The sequence below is a fragment of the Triturus cristatus genome, chromosome 8 (assembly GCF_964204655.1).
Source record: "Triturus cristatus chromosome 8, aTriCri1.1, whole genome shotgun sequence".
NCBI lineage: Eukaryota > Metazoa > Chordata > Amphibia > Caudata > Salamandridae > Triturus > Triturus cristatus.
In genome coordinates this window covers 182025670-182043715 of record NC_140591.1, presented here as the reverse complement: position 1 = coordinate 182043715, position 18046 = coordinate 182025670, and the positions used below count along the sequence as shown (strand labels likewise).

Sequence of the window (18046 nt, the reverse complement as noted above, 5' to 3'; positions counted from 1 at the left end):
TGCGCCTTGTCCGACTTCGCCGCACTTTCAGGTCTCCGGGTGAATGCTGCTAAGTCGTGCCTCTATGCGTTCCGAGCCGAGACCCGGGACCCGCACTACCATCTTGGGGGCGTGCCGGTCAAGTGGCAGCCAGATACCTTCCGTTATTTGGGTATCCAAATATATCGGCAACCGGCGGATCTCGTGGAGGGCAATCTGGGCAAAGCGGTGTTAGCGGTCAGGGCTCAGATGCGGTTTTGGGGCACCCTCCCCCTCACGGTTACGGGGCGAATCGCCTTAATCAAAATGGTGATTCTACCCCGGCTTTTGTACTATTTCGCTAATTTGCCCGTTTACATACCAGCATCCTTTTTTGCAGCCCTAGAGCGATCACTTCGGGATTTTATATGGGGTAATGCGCGCCACAGAGTTGCGTTACTCAAGCTATACCTCCCCACTGATCAGGGGGTACTTGCGATGCCGTGCTTTGCACATTATTACCTAGCAGCGCAGCTGCAGTGGGTGGCCCGGTGGTTGGCGGACAGAGGGTGAGATGACACAGCGACCACAGCGCCCCCCACCCCCCTGGCTGATATCATCGAGCTGTTCCATCTGGCCGCAAAGGTGTTGAAGCCGGTACCCCTCCTTGTCAAGGTGGCCTACAAATGCTATCGCCGTGCTCTCTATCTCACTCGGACCCGAACCCCTTATGCTCCAGCCATACCGATAGAGGGTTCTCCTAGTGGGAGGAGGGTGCTGTGTTCTGCTGAACTCGCAGACTGGCGTACGGCGGATATCTATACATTGGGGTATTTTACCGAGATGGTGCCCTCCTTCCGTTCGCCTCGTTGGCGGAGGAGACGGGGTTACCGCCTGGCCACTTTCTTCGTCGCCGATCATTGATAACGACGCTGACGAGCCGATGGGGTGATCTCAGAGAGGAACCGGAACAACATCTCACGATGCAATACCTCCATGTCATGGGACGTGGGAGGCACATGATTCGGTGATTCGCAGCCTCCTTGCGTACACATGCAGCGATTATTCTGGCTCCGCTGCGTCGTAAGTGGGAAGCGGATTTGACCCGGCCCATGATGACAAGGAGTGGGACAGAGCGCTGCAGGGCCCGACGAAGATCCCCAGGAACATGCGCTTCCGCCAAATACAATTCTTTATTCTGCATAGAGCGTATCTCACACCCGACTCCGCCAATAAATATTTCCATCGTACCGGATGCGGGCTGTCCTAGCTGTGGGGAGCTGGATGCCGGGCTGGTCCACATGCTGTGGAGCTGCCCCGCACTGGATCCGTACTGGTGGATGGTTCATGGAGCGCTCCGCGCATGTACGGGCCGTCAACTCCCGTTCTAATGGTCGGTCTATTTGTTGCACCTCTTTCACAGATGTCCCTCCACGAAAGTCACCTCTCGGTTTCTCGACCTGGGACTGGTGGTGGTGAAGCGACTGCTCACCAAGCGTTGGAAGGCAGCTGATCTGCCCCACGCGCGAGCCTGGCGGGGTTCACTGCTAGTGTGGGCGAAGGCGGAGGGCGTGGCCCTCTTACGAGAAGAAACACTAGGCCTCAGGCAGACACTAATAGCGAGTCAATGGGAGGCACTCCTAAAGGCCATGATGCGACTCGACTCAACGGGGACACCGCAGGGACCTGCTGGGAGCGCGATGGGGACGCCCTTCGTGTGGGGCAGGGCACCAGTCAGCCTGGGGGTGAGGCATGAAGTATTGTACTGAGGGCCTGGTTGTTCAGGTGGGGCACACAGGAAAGGTGATGATGATGATCAAACAGCCTGTACAAGGGACACGGGGATGGGGGGGGGGGGGGGTGTCTGAACAGGAGACAGAATGAGGGGTTGCTAGATCATAGGCCGGACTTTGCTGTTGCTGTTTTACCTGGGCATTTGATGTCCCATTTTCCCATGGTTAGTTAACTGTTTATGGAAACACATTTGGGGTGAGTGGGCGGAATACTAGCGACTTTCCTTGGGGAGGCCTCTCAGTGACAAGATAACGAAGGGGACTTAGTGATCGCAGTTTTAGTTGAGAGGCCCTCAATGTTGATTAGAGATTAGGTGATGTGCCCGCTCCCATTAACTAATGTACACCTGACTAGATGCGTACCATTGAGTCTATTACATATGTAAGTCACTCTGGTCTTAAAATGTACTGTGTATTTTGCTTAAAAGAAATGCCAATAAACAGATTTTATAATAATCAAAGCGGCTCCGCACCAGACATCTTCCCTGAACATTCCGATCAAGAAGAATTTCTTGCCCAAGGAGCCGAAGAGGAAGCAGAACACATATCCGTGTCTTAGGCCGACTCCGACATGGACGAACAGGAGCAAGTGACACTGGGTCAGCGCACCAGGGGTACAGATGCCCCCTGCCCAAACACTTGCCAAAGAAAAAGGCTCTGTTCCTTCCTCTGCCCTCGGGCCAAGGTCGGCACTGAGAAAAACATTTGGCTGCCCCGCCCTCAGGCCTGGCGCCAAAACACAAGGCCAAGCCTTCCAGCTGGGGATCAAGTCGACCCCATGCCAGTGCTGAACCGAGATCTTCGGCATCGAAGTCGAAGCACGTCGTTGTTGCCATCCCCTTGCTATGAAAGAGTAAATTTTCGGAGCAGAAAGCTTCGGAACCGAGACAGTGTTAAGCATTTGATGTACACACTCAGTCAGCAAATTAATTCACACACTCAAGGACTGAACTCTAGGCCAATGTTTTTTGTATAACAAGATATACTGTTTCATTTCTAGAACCAAGCAAGCCTGGTACAGGTAAGTATATAAATACTTTTCAGCTTCAAGAGGCTGCTGTTGAATACTTTCAAAATACAGTAGGACTTTGTACCAATTTACGAGTTTACAGGGGTTACATGCAATGCACAAACTTAGTAGACTCAGTACATAGGAATCAATAGGCTTTTTAAGTAAAAATGCAGGTAATTACTTTTCTGATTACTTTTACTAACACAGTGCTGGATCCTTGTTTCAGGACTGGGGCATTTCCTGAAAACAGTGGAGTAAAAGCGTTTTAGTTAGTGGTACGATTTTTAAAGAATATTCTTGTATTTTAAAAGTTGGCACTTAGAAACTTTTTCACATAGAATCACCAATGTTATCCTATGGGAGGAAAATCAGTTAGCAGGTAAGTTACTTTAACGATACTTATCTTACCCAGTGCTGGATACCTAGATTCAGCACTGGGACATCTCCTGAAAACAGTTGAAAAAATGCGTTTTGGTTAATCGGGTGATTTTTAAGGAATATTCTCAGTTTTCAAAAGTCGACACTTGGAAACTTTTTGGGAGAAAAAGTGTCAATGTTATTCTATGAGGAAAAAGAGGTTATCGGTTTCCAGGTAGGTAATCGGTCTTTTGAGCTAGGGTTCTGGGGTTAGACGCGGGGGTCTCCCAGGGTCAGTGATGCACTGTTGTTGCACCCCCAGTGGCACTAGGGCGGCCGGGTGCAGAGTGTTGAGGCCCAATGTTATCCTATGGAGGATAGGGGGGCTCCGGTTGGTGGCTGCTGGCAAGCAGGACACGGGGTTCTGGGAGCAAAGCTCCTAGGGTTAAGCTCAGGGCAAGTTGGGGACCAAGTTAACACCAAAGGGGCACCCTGAGCGGCACTAGGGTGGCCGGGTGCCCTGTTGATTTAAATGGAGATTCTCCGGGACAAAGAAACACTGCAGGCTCGATGACGAGGATCTTCCAGGAGTGACTACCACTTCAAGGGGTAAGTTGGGCTGTTGAGGGTTGGTTAGGCACCGCTGGGTTGGGCACACAATGCCGTCGGGTGCAGGGGTGCCTTGGGATGTCGGATTGTCTTACCCGCTCAGGTCGCGGTGGGGGTCCTCTGGATTGAGGCTGCAGGTGTCGTCAGGAGGCTTGAGGCAGGTCAGGGGTCGGCGGATCTCGGGTCAGGATCGCCGGGGGGACCTCCTCGTGGTATTTGTCCACTCGAGTTCGGCCAGATTTGGCGGGTGCAGAGTGTGTGGGATTCGCGGTTCCTGGCTGGCACCAAAAGCTGCAGTTCAAACACGTCCGGTGTTCACGGGAGAAACAGCTTGGAAAGTGAAGGCAGAAAGGTCCTCCGGGGTTTTTGACGTTGCTGTCTGCTGGACACGCCAGGGTTTTGCAGAAGCAGGTTCGAGGGGAGACCAGCCTGTAGGGCTGGGGCCATGTCCATGGTTGCTGGATCTGAGGAAGGAAGGTTCAGGGTGCCCCTAAATACTAAATATAGGGGTGTTAAACGTAGGTAAAGGGCAGGGACCAATGGGTCCCTTCCCTGGGGTGGGTACACCCCCTATTCTGCCACTCCAGTGGGAGGGGGGCGGGAGCCTGTCCCTGGTTGGCTGGGTCCCCCCCATCCTCAAGATGGCGGGGAGTCGAGGTTGTGCTTCACCTCACCTCCACCACCTTAGGGGTGGAGTTGGCAGAGGTGGGCACACCTCTCTTCCTCACTTGTTTTTCCCGCCGGTTCTCCCACCCACTGTGGGGGGGTAGAACCAGTGGGGACCAGTTGCTGAAAGCTGCAAATGGTCTGGAGAGACTCACAAAGGCGGCATGCCTTTGAAGCTTCTCCTTCGTGAACCCTGTCCATCCTGGGGGAGGAGGCTTGGCACCTTGTCCCAGGATGTGCATTGTTTCAGACCCCTAGTGCAGCAAGTTCTCGACCCAGGGGTCAAGAAACATGTCTGGTGGTGGCAGCCTGTGCAGCCACTCAGTCAGGTCACTAGAAGTTGATCGAGTTTCAGGGGGCATCTCTAAGATGCCCTCTGTCGTGCATTTCACAATAAATCCCACACTGGCATCAGTGTGGGTTTAATGTGCTGAGAAGTTTGATACCAAACTTCCCATTCTTCAGTGTAGCCATTATGGTGCTGTGGAGTTCGTAATGACAAACTCCCAGCACCATATACTCTTAATGGCAGCACTGCACTTACAGTGCCCAGGAATGGACTTGGGCACTGTTGGGGTACAGGGCTCATGCTCCTGTACCCTCACCACTGGCATAGGGCACCCAGCTTGAGGGGTGACTGATGGATGTCAGTGCAGTGGTTTGTGGGCATGGCACACAGGGATGTGTGCCATGTCGACTCTTCACTTTATTCTGCACCAAGGCACTCAGTCTGCAAAGGCAGTGTGTGAGTGTCAGGGGACAGGGCCTCTAAGGGTGGCACAATAAGTGCTGCAGCCCTTAGGGGCCTTCTCTGGTCACAGTGCCCTGAGTACCTGTGGTACCATTTACCAGGGGCTGACCTGTGGCCAGAGATGCCGATTGGGTTTAGGCTTCAATGCAGTTTTAGAGAAGGAACACAGGCCCTGGGCACCTGATTGTCAGGAGCCCAGGGCACACTCAGTCAAAGCACATCAGCAATTCAGCAAAAAGTGGGGGCATACCATGCAAGAAAGAGGGCACTTTCTCACAACGGTGCGGGCAAGAATCATTACGCCCAGGGTAGAGAAAAAGTGCACGTCAGCACCTACTGACCCCACTTACATCAAGGGTCAGCTCCCATTAAACTCCCTTGTAGTTTCCAACGCTCGCAAAGAGCAAATTCACAATCCACAGGTGAGGCCCCTCCTCCTGATAGATAAAATGTATCGATGCCCCCGCCAAAAGAGTAGCATCCCAAGCAGCCAATCATTGGCGAATTGCAAATGCACAAGCTCTGTTAGCTCGCTACGACAGAGCTCATTACGATGAGCTAGAAAAATTAATGGTTTCTGTCCGACGAGCACAAAAGAAGGGCCTCATTCAGGAGGGGGGTAAATTAATCACTAATACCTCTATTAGGTGAGCATTAGACACAGCAGTCCGCGCAGTTAAAACCAGCGTACTGCTATGCAAGCATTCTTGGCTTAGAATCTTAAGGTTCAAACCAGAGGTAAAAGCTTCTATTCTTAAACAACCATTCGATAAAGACCACGTCTTTGGGCCAACAGTGGATACCACTTTAGAGAAAATGAAGACACTGAGGTCGCCAAGTTCCACTGCAATATCAAGGGGCCGGTGTACTTTTTGATTCCCATGAAAGACGGCTCTCTCAGGCCTATACCAAGCCTCCGAGACCTGAATCTATACATTCAATCAGATCACTTTCATATGGTAACAATCCAACAATTGCTCCCGCTCCTTCAGCAAGGAAACGTTATGTCCACTCTGGACATAAAGGACCCCTACATCCACATCCGAAATACACCCAGCTCACCGCAAATACCTCAGGGATTTGATAGCGGGCCAACATTATCAATTCAAAGTGCTCCCGCTCTGAGTCACTACCGTACCCAGGGTTTTCACCAAATGCCTGGCTGTAGTCTCCGCTCATCTACGAAGAACACACATTCACGTCGTCCCATACTTAGACGACTGGCTCATAAAAGCCAGTTCGCAACACAGCTGTCTAAGACACACTCACAAAACAGTGCAGCTGCTCCACAATCTTGGATTCACAGTAAATCTGTCCAAGTCCCTTCTCCAACTCTCCAACATACAAGTGTACTTAGGAGCCTCTCTAAATACACAAAAGGCTCTGGCCTAACCCAATCCAGCCAGGATCCGCAACATACAGACTACTCTGTCAGTTCCACCTGCAACACTCATTGCCAGCTCGAGTGTTCATGCAATTACTAGGGATGACATGCTCAGACTGGCTTGCCTTTGGCCTCTGGACCACCTGGGATGAGATGCCGGCAGGAGCCTGCTGGTGGAGGAGGGCCTCGAACACCCTGTAATCGAGCTCAGGGGGCAGGACTTAGTGGTGGAGGTGCGCGGTGGAGAGCAGTCACAATGACCTGGTCAGTAGTCTAGCTGCTCTTGCTTCGCAGCGGTCACCATGACACTGGGATGGAAAGTACAACACTGCTCCAACCACTCATGAAGGCGGCATTAGACCACCATTGGGTTTTCCCCATTGTTGCAGACGCTGGGGGTAACAGTCGCAGACCATGATGCTGGGTATTGAAAGGAATCAACACATGTCTATTTCTGACATGGCTCAGCAACCTAATATGGGTGAAGGAGCACTAGGAAAGATGTAGGGAGAATGGTGACACAAAAGGGAGGGGGGCAGGTGGGCCAAATAAAGTGGAGAAGGTGCCAGGTGCACACCTTTTACCGGGGCTCAGTGAAACATGTAATAGTGAATGGTATTCGTGAGTCTTATTATCAGAGGTCCTCAGCTATATCTCTAAGGATCCTCTCAATCCAGCTCCAGTAGGACAGTGACCTAGAGGTTAGCTTAGACCATTCTTTCTCCTACAGGGGGACAAAGAATAGGAATTGGGTGCTAGATGCCAGTAGAGGGCTTTTTGCATCTCAAGAAGTCAGCCTTGTTCCTTCTGGAGTAGTCATCAAAAAATCTAACTTGCTACTTATAAATTGTCTCATATTGGTTATCTTGTCACGCCACTTTCGAATGGCAAGCGGCTCCTTATACCTTTGACTTGGTTGGTGTGCATTGCCATAGCTTTGAGTCCACTGTGCACATGTGGCTGGCTCCAGAGATGCTTGCGCTGAGAACGGTTTCCATAAAGTTTTCCATCTCACCTGTTGTGCTGTCTTGGTGTCCTCCAAAGAGTTTCCATTGTGAGGGATCGTGCCCTGGCATTGCCTGCTCAGTTGTTCCTGCCTTCACCCCAAGGTTGTCCAGTGTTCGGCCGTACTGTCTTTTCTACCCTAGCATTCATTTAGTTCCAGTATGTTTTTCATCCATTTGCCTGTCAGGAAGTATAGTTATCTCCTTCCTGCTGTTCTGTGGACAACTGCATAACTAACAGTTCTTTAGAACAAAGGTCCAGAATTATGTCTCCCATCAATTTCTCTGCACATCAAAATGCTTCAGAAAGAGCAATAATGTTTTCTTCTGGCTCTGCTAGTTGATCATAATTTCACAATCAGGAGCTAGATATTAACACATTACTATGTCGTTCACCTGCTTCCACTGCTATGATTTTTTAGCACTTTTTTGGGGGATGGGAAGAAAGTGTTACCTTTACAATGGCGTTGAATTTTTCCTTTATTTGGATAGATCGGTTCTCTGTTTCAAATGTTTCCAGGATCCCAAACGAGGGTAGAATTTACAATATTTATGTTTCATTGTAAATAACCATGATAAAAAACTAATGTTATAGAGTAAGTAACTTTACTTCTCAAACTTTGTTTTTAGCTGGCAGCTACATAGATGTTCTTTTTCTCCTAGAGTTAGAGCAAATCCTCCCGAGCTATGGAATTGTTGGTGGATTTCAGAAGTCTCTACCTATAACGTAATCATGTTAAGAATTCACCAAAGCTAATCAACAAACGTTCTGGAAATATCTACTTATGCTATTTCTGAACTGTCTTTAAAGCTGAATGTTGGCAGCGACCTCCACCCGTTCTCTGTTTTTTTTACTTTGAGAGCTGTAATCCATGCACTCTGGATATGAAGACGCCAGCTGCAACATGAAGGCTTGCATTTAACGAAGTTGCAGCTACTCCGATTTCCACATCTCTCCACCAGTGATATCATTTCAGAAACTGCCTTCGATTTATGTTGGTGTTATAAAGATTTTCTGACTTTCCACTAGAGGATCCAGTAGCGCCAGTTTGAGGGAAGAGTACTTTGATTACAGAACTATGTAATAAACTAACAAGGTGAAATGTGTTTCACTCCTGTTCAATGTGTTGGAATCCGAAAAATGTATTCAGAGAAGCTCCTAAATTGGAGGCCATGGTAAAAGAAATAGGGTGGAGTCATGAAAAGACAAGTCTGAAAGTCAACTTCTACATTTATTTTGTTTAATCTGGTGCAAATAAATTGACAACAAGAACAAATCTGACAGTAAATCTATTCTAGCTTGCTTAATTGGTCACAAAGAGGCTGCAGGTTAAAATATCTGCTACAGAGATCTGCAGGTGCATAGATCAAAACCTGCCTCTAAAACAGTGTTCGAGGCATATAAGCTGCAGATCACACACTGTGCATAGATCGCCATCTGGTGTTGGGCCCGGATGTTTGCACTTTGTTGTTGTCTTGGAAAGTCTTTGGAAGTCACAAGATAGGTGACTTCTCCTTTGGACAATAGTGAGCATGGGCATCGACTCCATCGTTAGATTGTTTTTTTCCGCCATCGGGCTCGGATGTGTTCATCACGCTCCAGTTCGGTGTCGTTACCGATCATCTTTTCTACGCGAAATCCTTCACCCTTCGGTATTGTTTCGATCGCGTTCCCATTCGACGCGCATCTCTCCAAACTTCAAATCTTCGATTCCGGTCATCATCGCAGGCCTTTGGGCCTACCTTCGCCATCAGGCCTTCGGCTTATGGAAAGGACTCCCTTCATAAAGTGCCCTAAATGTGGATCCAAGTTTCCACATACCGTTCTTCATGAGGTGTGTAACCTCTGCCTTTCGCCCGTGCACAAGGCCAAAGACTGTCCAGCTTGTGCCTCTTTCCGCTCCAAGAAGACGATTCGGGATCGTGGAGCTCGAAGAACTATGGCTCGATCGACATCCATTCCCGACGACATCTTCCAGGAAGGCAAGTGCAGGAGCAGATCCAACACAGCACCATCAGCTCTGAAGCCGACGACTCTGACGTCGAAGACATCAGTCCGGGGCAGCGGGTCGTAAGTACTGACGTCGACCCCTCCTCACCCCCCATTCCCAAAAAGACTATGGTCACACCTTCACCTTCGGGCCTAGGTGCACACCGGGACAGAACTTCTCACGCCCCGCCTTCGGGCTCGGCAAAGAAGCTGATTCAAAAGCCTTCAGGCCACTCTGGATCGAGCCAGCCTGCCCTTGGTGCCGAAACTCCATCCCCGGCACCAAAAAACAAACCACTACCTTCCTCTGCACCAACGCCTAGTTCCACATCAACGCCTTTGGCGCTGAAATCCACCGGCGCGGACGCCCCAGCTCCAAAAAAAACGTCGGAACCGAGCAAACACCCAGATCCGAAAGCTTCGGACGCTCAGCCTTGGAAGCCCAGAAAACCCTCGGAATCGACTAAGCTCCCAATTCCGATCACCACTGGCGCTCAGCCTATGGATCCGAAAACACCATCGGAACCGAAAAACAACCGGTACTGAAGCCCATACCGGAATCGAAGAAAACTCCCAATTCCAGGCCTATAGAGCACAAACCGACTCCAAAACCTCTGACACACAAACAATCGGACCCGAAAAAATCGGCACCGAAGAAACACACATCAGAGTAGGAGCTTTTTCGACCGGATCCAACTCAAAAGACACTTCAAAAAGACCCTAAAACAGGTCAACTCATACTTAGCCCTTCAAAGAAATGGAAAATGGACAAACCTGTACCAGCTCCACTTCCTTTAAAAAAGAGAGACATTGCAACTTCTCCTTTAAGGATTCCTTCTCCACCTCCCCCTCCACACCACTCTCCTATCCCATACTCACCATCTCCTCCACCTCCAGATGATGATGACACCTCTGAGGACCTAGGGGAGGATCAACCTTAAGGGGAACCCAGTCCTCCTGGTACCCCAAAAGACCCAGGGGAGGATTATGACACACCAGATGTCCCAGACACACCTCAGGACGACCTCTACCCATCTAGGCCATCCCCTCCTAAGGACACTATAGCATTCACTCAACTTGTACACAGGGCAACAGAATATCACGGGGTGAACTTACACACAGACCCTGTAGAGGAAGATTTCCTCATGGACAGTTTCGCACCATCCCAAAGGTCCACTGCCATTCTCCCAATGTTAAAAGGGGTAATCAAACACACTCCTGGAGTGTTTAAGGACCCTGTAAGGGCCAGAGTCGTCAACCCCAGGCTGGTAAAAAAGTACAAAGCTGCTCCAGCTGACCTCATCTAACATAGGCTATTACAGAGGAGGCTATAGGGGCAGCAACAACAAGGGTAGAGGCAAAACTACCAATACTCGTACCGCCTCCACCCCTAAACAATGACTTCCCTCCACTCCCCCCCCCGGACACCTCTACTCCGGTCGGGGGAAGATTGCTACAGTTTATACCTGTCTGGAACAACATCACCACAGATGGGTGAGACAAATCATCCAATCAGGTTACTGCCTAGAACTCACTTCCACTCCCCCAAACATACCACCCAAACAGCGTCCAATGTCACCAGACCACTTAACGCTTCTAAAACAAGAGGTACTTTCCCTCTTACAAAAACATGCCATAGAACCGGTTCCCCTTCATCACCAAAACACAGGGGTTTACTCCCTGTACTTCCTCATTCCAAAGAAGGACGGAACCCTGAGGCCCATTTTGGACCTCCGGCCATTAAACCTCTACATACAATCAGAGCATTTCCTCATGGTCACTCTTCAACAGGTCCTCCTGCTACTCAAACAAGGTGACTTCCTTGCCACATTAGATCTCAAGGACGCCTACTTCCACATTCCCATTCCCCCTGCTCACAGGAAATATCTTTGGTTTGTGGTGGACGGACAGCATTACCAGTTCAAGGTTCTCCCATTCGGAGTCAACACAGCACCTAGAGTCTTCACAAAATGTCTGGCAGTGGTGGCAGCCTACCTAAGAAGACAAAAAATTCACGTCGTCCATATTTGGATGACTGGCTCATAAACGCCAAGTCACATACCCAGTGTGTAAATCACACACACGCCACAATCCAACTACTTCATGACTTAGGATTTGCCATAAACCTCGCAAAGTCGCACCTTCAACCATCCCACATCCAACAATATCTGGGTGCCACAATAAACACCTCAAAGAGCCTCGCTTATCCCAGTCCAGCCAGGATAACAAGCATACAAGCCCTTGTAACAAGATTGCAGCTGCAACACTCACTCCCAGCTCGAGTGTTCATGCAACTCATAGGGATGATGGCCTCTTGCATAATCATAGTACCTCATGCAAGACTCCAGATACGCCCCTTACAGGAATGCCTGGCACGTCAGTGGAATCAAGCTCAAGGTCAACAAACAGATCTGGTGTTGGTGGACGGCCGCACACATCACTCTCTGCAGTGGTGGAACACCCAAAACCTTTCCAAAGGGCGACCGTTCATAGAGCCGGTTCCACAGATAGTGCTAACAGCAGACGCATCGCTCACCGGCTGGGGAGCTCATCTACTTCATCACACCATACAGGGCACATGGACATCTCAGCAAAGGCTACTCCACATCAATCATTTGGAGTTACTAGCAGTCTTTCTGGCATTAAAATCATTCCAAAAGCAGATATCAGGCAAAGCTGTCTTAGTGCACACGGACAATATGACAGCAATGTACTATTTACAAAAACAGGGGGGGGACGCACTCTCTCCAGCTCTCTCAACTAGCACAGAGCATATGGAGATGGGCCATTCCTCAAAACATATTGCTGTTAGCCCAACATATCCCAGGAATTCAAAATCACATGGCAGATCTGTTAAGTTGGCAGACACAACAGATTCACGAGTGGGAACTTCACCCACAAGTTCTTCAACCGTTCTTCCAAATGTGGGGGCAGCCAGAGATAGATCTCTTCGCCACACATTACAACACAAAATGCCCAAGCTTCGCTGCCAGATATCCACCCCCATTGTCCAAAGGCAATGCGATATGGATGAACTGGTCAGGCAGATTTGCGCACGCTTTTCCACCTCTCCCACTCATTCCAATAGTGGTGCGCAAGCTGCAACAACAGTCGCTAACACTGATCCTCGTTGCTCCAACATGGGCCAGACAACCCTGATGCACAACATTGCTGGAACTAGCTGTAGTCCTGCACCAAAAACTACGCCTCTCCCCACAGTTCTTAACACAGAACCATGGAGAGATCAGACACCCAGATCCAGCACAGCTTAACCTGGTGATCTGGCTCCTGAAGTCCTAGAGTTTGGTTATCTCAGTCTTCCACCTGATTGCATGAACGTCATCAAAGAAGCTAGGCGCCCCATCTCTAGGGCCTGCTATCCAGCCAAGTGGAAAAGATTTGTTATATACTGTAATAATAACATCAATCCTCTAGATTCCTCCACTCAGCACATCATATGTTACCTACTGCATCTTCTAAGATGTAATATAGCATACACATCAATTAGATTATATATCGCTGCCATTGTAGCTTACCTACAAAGTAGACCACATCTGTCACTGTTCAGGGTGCCTGCCATCAAAGCATTCATGGAAGGCCTCAAAAGAATAAATCCTCCCAGGGTACCTCCCTCCCCAGTGTGAAATTTAAACATCGTCCTCACAAGATTAATGGGTACTCCATTAGAACCTTTACATAAATGCGAGCTACAATTTCTTACATGGAAAGCGGCTTTCCTTGTAGCCATTACATCTCTTAGAAGAGTCAGTGAGCCACAGGCACTAACTATTCAAGAACCATTTTTACAACTCCATCATAACAAAGTGGTTCTCTGGACAAATCCCAAATTCCTTCCTAAAGTTATTTCTCCCTTCCATCTAAACCAATCTGTTGAGTTGCCAGTGTTCTTCTCGCAACCACAAACAGTAGAGGAAAGAGCTCTTCATACCCCAGACGTAAAAAGAGCACTCCTTTACTATATTGACAGAACAAAACCTTTTCACAAAACAACTTTTTGTATCCTTCTCACCACCACTTAAAGGCAATCCCATATCAAAATATGGCATTGCAAGGTGGATTGTCAAATGTATCCAAATTTGCTATCACAAAGCAAAACGTACACTTTCTATTCCCCCCAAAGCCCACTCTACTCGAAAGATAGGGGCTTCAATGGCATTTTTAGGGACCATTCCCTTAGATGACATCTGCAAAGCAGCTACATGGTCTACACCGCACACTTTCACAAAACACTATTGTGTAGATGTGCAGGCAAAACAACAAGCTAGTGTGGGCCAAGCTCTACTCGAAACGCTACTTCAAACTACTCCAACAGATATTGGTGGTCGCTGCTAAGGAGGAGTACTGCTATGCAATCTCTACAGTGTGTGATCTGCAGCACATATGCCTCGAACGGAAAATGCTACTTACCAGTATGCATCTGTTCTTGGCATGTAGAGCTGCAGATCCACACACGCCCACCCACCTCCCCGGCTACCTTTATCTGTTCCAGTATTATCTTATTTAGATACTACATACATGGACATCTCTCACGAAACTCCATCATTTCCCTTATTGGCGGAAAAACAATCTAACGATGGAGTCGATGCCCATGCACACTATTGTCCAAAGGAAGAGCCACCTATCTCGTGACTTCCAAAGACTTTCCAAGACAACAACAAAGTGCAAACATCCGGGTCCAATACCAGATGGCGATCTATGCACAGTGTGTGGATCTGCAGCTCTACATGCCAAGAACAGATGCATACTGGTAAGTAGCATTTTCCTTCTGTGAATTACTTGGCTAGTGATTAGCTGTGTCTAGGTTTCATTCCATTGCATTGGCTTCTAGGTGTTAGGCTCCAGATGGCTTCCAGCCATAATGATGCTTGTTCAAAAGGACTGATGATCTTTTAAATCAGGACTTTGTTTTGAGCTCAGCTGGAAGTAAAAGGACAGCACCTTGCTGCATGCAGGTTGCTTCTCTGAGCAAAAAGCAGACAACGTGCTGGTGCTGCTGAATTGTGTCCCAGTGTTGAAAGATTACACCAGGACAAATCCAGCATATTTCTCTTGGTCAGCTGGATCCCGGATCTTGGTCAGAAATAGCTGCCGGGACTTGCCAGGATCCCCCTCATTTCCACCACTGATTTAAAGTTAAGTAAGATAAATTCATAATAAACCAGTATGATTATGGAGTGATGCTTTTTTTCAATAAAAATAAAAGCATCAAGAAGTGGTCAAATTCAAATGGTAATACCTGAAATGGCCTGGGCACCGTACATCAGGACTATGCTTGCAAGGATCCCACAGCATGGTGGAATTTTTATGGGCGCAGTTTATATAGATTGCAGAGTGCTGATGTTATTATATTTGTGATCATTTGGCCTGGTATATGCTGTCCGCTAGTTATAGTGGGCACCTTGTACCAGTCCAAACAACCCTTATTGATGATAGGTTAAAGACAACCTTTATTGAAAGCTATCCTAGTGGTAGCTATGGAGAGCAGCCTTCAGGCTAAGTCTTGAATGAGTGTAAAGCAGCTTTGTTTACCAGATTATAACCTCTCGAATTACTAAATGAAAGGAGAACCACACAAGGTATATATAAAATATATGTATTTAGTTCTAAATACTCACTACTAATCTCTTTATGAGATTAGAGTCCAAGATACACAATAATACAGTTCTAAAACGACAGTAAATAGCACAATAGACCCTAGAGGCGTACCAAACCTTATATTAAGAAAGTGGTATAAGAACCACGACTTGACTAGGCAAGGTGCCTAGAGCACGTAGAATCGCTGGGACCCCAAGGAACCACCCAAGGTAGTGACACAGGAGACCCATGAGGGACGCGTGCAGTGTGAGAACACAGGCGCGAGCCCCGTACTATTCTATGGGAAAGTCGCGGTTGGAATTTTAGAAGTTAAGGACACTTAGGAGAGGACTTTGAGCAAACCCCTTTAGACTTAGAGGGTTTCAGGGCCAGCACCCATGGGAGCACCAGAGTACTTGTGTTACCTCACCCAGGGAAGCTGGGTGCATAGGTGTCAAATGGTGTCGGGAACCATTGTTGATTTCAATGGCGATCTGCTGCAAAGTGGTCTTGCGGGAGCGGCGTAGGAAGTTGCTGGAGGTCCGGCATTAGTCGCGCCGCTGCTCCAGGTCCAGGAGCCGCTCCCGGGACCGCTCGCGGGACCGGAGTCGTCGCTCTTCCGGCTCCAAGTCTTCACCCTCGGATTCCGGTAAGCGACGCCATGAAAAGAAGTCGAAGAAGCGTGTTCTGATTCTTTGGGTAGGGCGATTTCTACAACTGTGGCGTTGCGAAGTCACGCCTGGTTGCGTTCGACTGGGTTCTCGCCCGATGTCCAGAGCTCGCTCATGGACATGCCCTTCGATGGCACCCGCCTGTTTGGCGACAAGGCTGACAGTGTCCTGGAGCGCTTTAAGGATTCGCGGGCTACGGCCAAGTCCTTGGGCCTTTCTACTAAGAGCTCGGCGCCTCCTGGTTTTCGTTCCTTTCGAGGCCAAGGTAGAGGCAGTCAGGCGCGCCTGTCCCCTAAGCCTGTGCAGACTCAGCCCCAGCGTGGCTGGGGTCGCAATTTCCGCAGGAGCGGGTCGGGCAACCTGCCCGATTATGATCTCGGAGGGCACTGCACAGCAGTTGCAGTGTTGGCTCAAGAATCTAGATTGGGTCAGTGGCAGATCCCTCTCCCTTACCCAACCGGAGCACACAGTGGTGACTGATGCGTCCCTCCTGGGATTGGCAGGCCACTTGGGGAGGCAGAGATCAGAGGCCTCTGGTCTCCGGCGGAGTCCCGGCTCCATATCAACCTTTTGGACCTTCGGGCGATCCGGCTTGCACTGAAAGCATTCCTTCCCTCTATCCTGGGAAGTGTGGTGCAGGTGTTCACGGACAACACCACCGCCATGTGGTATTGCAAAAAACAGGGCGGGATGGGGTCCTGGACCTTATGTCAGGAGGCTCTGCGCCTCTGGACATGGCTGGACATGGCTGGCACATCAAGGCATTACCTTGGTGGTTCAACACCTGGCAGGTTCTCCAAACGCCAGGGCGGACGAACTCAGCCGCCGGTGCTTGATGGATCACGAATGGCGTCTGAACTCGGACGTGACGCAAGGTCTCTTTCAGCAGTGGGGAGAGCCTTGGTTAGATCTATTCGCCACCGCCGAGAACATGCAATGTCATCAGTTCTGCGCGTTGGAATTTCCAAGGCGGCACTCGCTCGGCGACGCTTTTCGTCGCGTGTGGAGTTGCGGTCTGTTGTACGCCTTTTCCAATTCTGCCCAGAGTACTGAAGAAGATCAGGCGCGACCGGGCCCAAGTCAACCTTGTGGCTCCGGATTGGGCACGAAGATACTGGTATCCTGAGCTACTCAGCATGGCGATCGATCCCCCGATCCGACGGCCTCTTCGGGAGGATCTTCTGTCGCAGCAGCAGGGGACGGTCCTCCACCCAAGCCTATCCAGCCTCCACCTCCATGCGTGGAGATTGAGCAGCGACAGTTGACAGCTTTTGATCTTCCTCCCGAAGTCTGTGATGTCATCTTGGCAGCCAGGCGTCCCTCCACTAAAACGGTATACGCCTGTCGGTGGAACATATTTGTGGCATGGTGCACAGCGAAGGCTGTGGATCCCCTTTCTGCCCCTCTTTCTGACGTTCTTCTGTTCCTTCTTTCTTTGGCCCAGCAGGGCTCTGCTCTGGGCACTATCAAAGGTTATCTTTCGGCCATCTCCACCTTTTTACGGCTTCCAGATCAGCCTTCTCTTTTTAAGTCCACAGTTGTTAACCGTTTCCTGAAGGGCATTACGCACGTTTCCTCCGGTGCCGTTCATAATGCCTCAGTGGGACTTAAACCTTGTCTTGACATATCTGATGTGTGCTCCCTTCGAGCCCCTTCATACCTGTCCTTTGCGTCGTCTTACTCTCAAGACGGCTTTCCTGCTAGCTGTCACCTCTGCCAGAAGAGTGAGTGAGCTCCAGGCTCTTTCTTCTAAACCTCCTTTCCTTTCTGTTCATCTGGACAAGGTGCTTTTAAGGACCCGTCCTTCTTTTTTGCCAAAGGTTGTCATGCCCTTCCACATCGGGCAGACCATCACTTTGCCTACCTTATTTCCGTATCCTTAAAGGGAGGAGGAGAGGCTCCACCTTAAAGGGAGGAGGAGAGGCTCCACCGTCTGGACCCGAAACGTGCACTCGCATTCTATCTGCAGCGTACACAACAGTTCCGGGTATATGACCAGTTCTTTGTTGGTTACGTGGGCGCCAAACAAGGTCAGGCTGTAAACAAACGCACCATCTCTCGGTCGGTCGTTCTGTGCATTAAAGCATGTTACTCCTTGCTGCATGCCCATTCTACCAGGGCGACTGCAGCCACTACTGCCTTGGGACGCGGGGTTCCCTTGCAGGGCATTTGTCAGGCAGCTACGTGAGCCTCGCTGCACACGTTTACCAAGCATTACTGCTTTGACAGTCAGGTCCGGAGAGGCGGCTTCTTTGC

The 18046-nt window shown here is 49.6% G+C and overlaps 1 protein-coding gene across 3 annotated transcripts in view; it reads left to right on the top strand.

Moving 5' to 3' along the window:
- LOC146801783 (E3 ubiquitin-protein ligase TTC3-like) overlaps positions 1 to 18046 on the top strand; it is a 1211260-nt gene that overhangs the window by 414343 nt on the left and 778871 nt on the right. The gene's annotated exons all lie outside the window — the stretch shown is intronic.